Source organism: Hyperolius riggenbachi, chromosome 8 (assembly GCF_040937935.1).
Source record: "Hyperolius riggenbachi isolate aHypRig1 chromosome 8, aHypRig1.pri, whole genome shotgun sequence".
Classification (NCBI taxonomy): Eukaryota; Metazoa; Chordata; class Amphibia; order Anura; family Hyperoliidae; genus Hyperolius; species Hyperolius riggenbachi.
In genome coordinates this window covers 258830937-258836936 of record NC_090653.1, presented here as the reverse complement: position 1 = coordinate 258836936, position 6000 = coordinate 258830937, and the positions used below count along the sequence as shown (strand labels likewise).

The 6000-nt window shown below is 47.2% G+C and overlaps 1 protein-coding gene across 2 annotated transcripts in view; it reads left to right on the top strand.

Annotated features, from left to right (window-relative positions):
* The first annotated feature begins 537 nt into the window (after positions 1–537).
* The window catches only part of WDR31 (WD repeat domain 31), a 40643-nt gene continuing 35180 nt past the window's right edge, over positions 538–6000 (top strand). Inside the window, exon 1 of one of the 2 annotated variants that reach the window (XM_068248698.1) lies at positions 538–660. The gene's annotated coding sequence lies outside the window, so the exon portion shown is untranslated. Of the gene's footprint in view, positions 661–694; positions 717–6000 lie in introns of those variants that run through there. The other variant, XM_068248699.1, reaches the window with a different exon arrangement.

Here is a 6000-nt window from a genome sequence, read left to right as displayed (position 1 = left end):
AGGTAATGCCTAATGACGTTGATCCAGGGATTTTACCTGATTGCCATCTGGAGTCGTGAAGGAATATTTTTCCCTTTAGGGGCTAATTGGACCATGCCTTGTAATGGTTTTTCGCCTTCCTCTGGATCAACAGGGATATGTGAGGGAGCAGGCTGGTGTTGTATTCCCCAGTAATAATTGCCCTCTCTAGTGGTATATAGCAGTCTCCCCAGTAATAATTGCCCTCTCATGTGGTGTAGAGCTTCCTGCCTCCCCAATAACTGCCCCTTCCTCTAGTAGTATAAAGCAGTCTCTTCCCAGTTCCCAGAAATAATTGCCCTCTCTGATAACATAGAGCAGTCTCCACAATAATAATTGGTGGCATAGAGCTTCCTGTTTCCCCAATAATAACTGCGCCCTCCTCCAGTAGTTTAGAAAACTGTTTCCCTCCAGTAACACACATCAAGGCAGCACAAGCAAGCAGCAGGTGTGTCACGTGACCGCCTGACTCGGACAATCTCAGCGTCTCATCGCGGGGGGCGGAACTAATGTGTAAGGTGTCCCTGCTGGCGGGATCGTTTTCCCTGTGACACCCGCGCCTAACAACCGGCGTCGCCAAGGAAACGAGAGGACAGCGGAGGGAGGATGGGGGAGCCCCGGGGGCAGCGAGCGTTGTGTGGGGTAACGGTGGCCGCCAGGGCACAGACACGTCTGCTGTAGAATAGCATTCATTTCATGTGTGGCTGTGATGGAGGGAGGAGGGGGGGGGGGGGGGAGAGAGCTCATCTCTTCTCCTCTTTCTCCATCACACCACGCTTCATATTCACAATAGTATCATTTATTACCGCCCTGTACATGTGCTGTGATCAGATGCTGTATTGTCTGTCCAGAGATACCTATTATTATTATTATCATCATCATTATTATTATTTGTATTGTCATATACTAGTTATATGTTATTTTATATTGTTATCGTATCATTGATGTGTATTTTCTATTATTATTTTTATGTTTGTGCTAATATTAATATATTATTGTTTTGATCATTTTTTTAGGCCCCTTTCACATAGCTCCCAACTGTCCCTCTTTGGGAGCCCTGTCCCTCTTTCTTCCTCATTTGTGCCTCTTTTAGGACTTTGTCCCTCTTTCTTTGTAAATATATATATATATATATATATACTAGCGGACCTAAGCCAGTTTAAAAACGGGCTCTAGGTCTGTTTTTCTGCCGCCAGTCAGTGCGTATGCTTGTGCACGCAACCGCCGCACGCAAATGCCCACCCACGTCCAAGTCTACCGGCGCCGATTTCAAATGTATGCATCTTGTTGCCTATACTCAGTTGGGCAATAGCCAGAGCTCAGCTATAACGTGCAGCCAATATCTGGTTGAACACTAATGTACCATAGCCAGTATCTGGTGCTCAACTTTGCAATATAGAAGATATTCAGTGTACAACATTGCACTATAGCTCAACTGATGCACTGGCTCTATGGAGGTACCCAGCTGAACCAACGCTGCATCCATCTGCATCAGACGGTTTTGTCCACAATAGCTGTGTTTGGAACTCCAATGACTGAACAATACCAGTGCACCTGGGTCTTTGTATTGGGAAGATTGGGTGGATTATCTGTAAGAGGGAATTGGCACCCCCCTACACAGCACCCTGTCCAGTGGCATAGTTAAGGAGCTATGTACCCCATTAAGTTGGGTACCCCCAAGTACCCTATACATAACAATTGATACGGCGCACCAAAACCTGCCGAGGACAACCACAGTGTCAGAAGTGCAAGAAACGGATGGAGAACAGTTTGTTTAGGATTACTTCTATTTAACCACTTCAGGACTCAGCCTTTACCCCCCCCCCTTAAGGACCAGCGCTGATTTCGAAAATATGTGCTGGGTGGGCTCTACAGCTAATAACAAATAACAGGCAGAGCGACAAGATCGCTCCCCTTTTTTCTCCACTAGGGGGATGATGTGCTGGGGTGGTCTGATCGCTCCTGCATGTGTGTGGGTGGCGGGGGCACCTCAAAGCCACCTCCACGGCAGGATTCCCTCTCTCCCTCTTCTCCCTCCCTGCCCCGGAGATCGGAGGCTGCACAGGAACGGATCTGTCCTGTGCAGCCTCTAACAGGCTCCTGCCTGTCATGTGACAGCGATCCCCGGCCGCTGATTGGCCGGGGATCGCTGATCTAGTACAACGCTGCTACTGTTAGCAGCGTTGTAAAAATGTAAACAAAACGGATTATGTGTTTGTGTTTACATTTAGCCTGCGAGCCGCAATCGGCAGCCCGCAGGCTATTCACGGAGCCCCCCGCTGTGAATTGACAGGAAGCAGCCGCTCGCGCGAGCGGCTGTTTCCTGATTAATTAGCCTGCAGCCGGCGACGCAGATGTGCGTCGCTGGTCCTGCAGCTACCACTTTGCCGACGCGCGTTATGAGTGGGTGGTCGGCAAGTGCTTTAAAGAGTAACTGTCAGGCTGCAGAAGCTAATTTAAACCTCTATTCTCCTGGGTTAAACAGTTTAGAAGGAAGCCCAAAAGCCATTAGTGAAGATAAAAATCTCAGTTACCTTTGATGTGTGCTTATCAGCAACGCTGTTATAGACCCAAGAGGACGCAAGCCGCATACTATACTGCAAAGCATTCTGGGGCCCTCCCCTCGGCTGCTAATGAGACGTTACAGCAGCTTGTAATCAGTCCAGCGCGTAGCACTGATAAATCTCCTGGCAGAGTACACTGCAGGAGTCCGCTATTGTTCCTAGCCACATGGCTCATTAATATTCACTGCACACTGTGTTGTTCAAGTACGAGCTTTTCTGTGATCAGGTAGCAGGCAGGACATGACGACACATTTGACAGAAAAACATGGAGCCTGCCATGAGCTGTCAGGAGCATCTATCTCTGCATATACTATATACAAATTCTGTGAAATCCAAACGTGGACAGTGAAATGCATATGTAATGTAAGTACAGCCAATCTTTAGCTACTGATATATGTGTTTATTTTCTCTGAGACCTTATACCTAACAGCTCCTCTTTAAGCATCTATAGAAGTGAATATTACCAGCACAGGACCGATGGAGAGCTAATACTGTGGTTGAGGGAGGGCCCCAATGCGGTCGTAACCTCTGTACCCCTTATTGCTACGCCACTGCCCTTGTCCAATGTAAAGAACAAAATCATCTCCACCTTTGCTTTGAAGGCCGGAAACAGGTGGGAGTAAGAACTGGAGGGATGACTTAAAGGACTACTGTAAGGGAAAAAAGAGTTGAACTTACCCGGGGCTTCTAATGTCCCCCCACAGATATCCTGTGCCTGCGCAGCCACTCACCGATGCTCTGGTCCCCGCCTCGGTTCACTTCTGGAATTTACGACTTTAAAGTCAGAAAACCACTGCGCCTGCTGACGTCACCAGGAGTGCATCGCGCAGGTCCAGTACGGTCTGCGCCTGCGCAGTGTGCTCCTGGTGACGTCAGTGAGAACACACCCATGCAGGCGAAGTGGTTTTCTGACTTTAAAGTCGGAAATTCCAGAAGTGAACCAGAGGCGGGGACCAGAGCATCGGTGAGTGGCTGCGTGGGCACATGATGTCTGTGGGGGGCCATTAGAAGCCCCGGGTAAGTTCAACTCATATTCCCCTCTACCCCCTACAGTAGTCCTTTAAGATGTCCATACATTGGCAGATTTGTAGAACGTGAACAGAGGTGCCAAAAGGATAAAATATGCTAACATTGTTAGGGAGGCAGTGGTAGACTCACCATCCCCAAACAGACACAAAGCTGTTGATTTATCAACAGGCCTGTTATAATTGGAGTTTGTGAATACATTATTCGTGTGAGTCATGGTGAGTCTACCACTGCCTCCCTAACAATTTTAGCATATTTTATCCTTTTGGCTTTTTTACTTTTCTACCATACCAGTGTCCAACCCTGGGTGGAGGGGTGTTTATACCCTTATTTCCTGATCTACAGAGAGCGACATCTTAGTCCTGAGTGGGGACGGGCCTAATCTCCCCACCTGTATTTACAGTGGTTGCCTATGTGGTAACCCTGGTTTGTGAGTATAATTGCTTACAATTAAATCTTTCTCCTTATTTCAATACATACTACACTATTGGGCTCTCGGTTTCCATTCTTTCCTATACATTGGCAGATGGGGCAGCAGATTCATCAGGAAAATCTATTGCTTCTACACATTTGCACAGCATGAAATCGATTGGAAATCTGTGCAGCCGCCTCTGCCTGCTGTGCCCTCCAGTGTCTCACCATGTAATATGTTCCCCCGGACCTGTTTTGAGTGTGTTATGTTGTTTTGGCTCATTTGTCTGCCAGCGTCTCCTCCTCTGCAACTTCTTCCATTGAATATACCCCCCCCCCCCCCCCCCCCCCCAAGTGGAATAAGTTCAAAAGTTCCCTCAGGGCTGTGGAGTCGAGGAGTCGTAAGGCGGGGCAATTTCGGGCACCCGGAGTTGGAGGTCGGAGTCGTGGTTTCAGAAACTGAGGAGTGGGAGTCGGAGTCGCAGGATTTTTGTACAAAATCCACAGCCCTGTTAAGTATTAGACTAAGGAGTCGGAGTCAAGGAGTCGGAGTCTGAGCAATTTTGGGTACCCGGAGTCGGAGTTGGAGTCGTGGTTTCAGAAACTGAGGAGTCGGAAGATTTTTGTACCGACTCCACAGCCCTGAGTTCCCTCCCCCTTTTCCATCCAATACTGCTAATAGTTTATTGTAACTCCCTGCTGTACTCTTCTGAATGGAAGCACCAGTAAAAGCATATTTCAGGTCCCCACCAGGGTCACTAATTGATCTGGGCCATTGTGAATCCTTCCTTGCCAAGGTTTCACTTTGCTCAGATCAATAAAATCTTGAAAAAAAACCCCTAAAAACTAAACAATATACAGGTAGTCCCCGGTTAAAAAAACGAGATAGGGACTGTTGGTTTGTTCTTAACCTGAATCCGTTCTCAAAGGTTACCTGAGGTGACATGTGACATGAGATAGACATGGGTATGTACAGTGCCTAGCAAAAGTGACTATGCTGTGTTCCTTTTTTTGTGTTTCTCTGCCTGAAAGAGTTAAATATCAGGTATGTAAGTGGCTAACTCAGTCCTGACTCAGACAGGAAGTGACTACAATGTGACCCTTACTGATAATAAATTACAACTATAAAACACTTTCCTAGGAGAAAATGGTTTCTGAGAGCAGGGTAGAGATAAAAAGGGTCAATAGTGCATAGATTTTAGCTCTGGCATACTTCAATGAATGTGTCATTGAGCAAAAACAATAAGAGCTCGTTTCCACTGTTGCGACGCGATTTCGCCGGCATTCCGACGCTTGTAAAAACGCATGCGGATGCGTTTCCGCATGCGTTTTTACCCGCGATTTCTTTAACCATGACACTGCCAGGGCAAAATAAAATTGAAAAAGGTGCGAAATCGCGGGTAAAAACGCATGTAACAAACGCATGCGTTTTTACTATTAAATACATTAGCGGCGATTCGCATGCATTCCACTCGCAGGCGAATTCGTTGGCTCTTTTGTGCGTTTTTTTACCGCTGAAAAAAACGCACCTCAACAACGCTACAGTGGAAACAGGCCCATCCACTTGCATTACATGTGCGAATCTGCATGCGTTGGACGCATGCAGATTCGCGATAGTGGAAACGAGCCCTAAAACAGTTAAAACTTAAAAAGTAGATTTAAACATAAAATAAGACTGTGGAATATCTTAAAAAGTCATTTTTTAGGAGAAGGAAAATAGATACAACAATTTATTTCATTCGTTTATTTTCACCTTGGGTGTCCTTTAAGTTAGAACACTGTGCTATCTCTGTCCCATGTACCACTTCTGTGCCTCCAAAGTCCACCTCGGTGTCACCTTGGTTCCCCTCTGCCTTCATTGTCCCCCTCTGCGCCACCTCTGCCCACCACTGTGCCTCCTGTGCCCCCGTTCCCTCAGTATCTGTGGCACCTCCCCTCTGTGCCTCCACTGTGTCCCTCTGCCTCCTCTGTACCACATCTG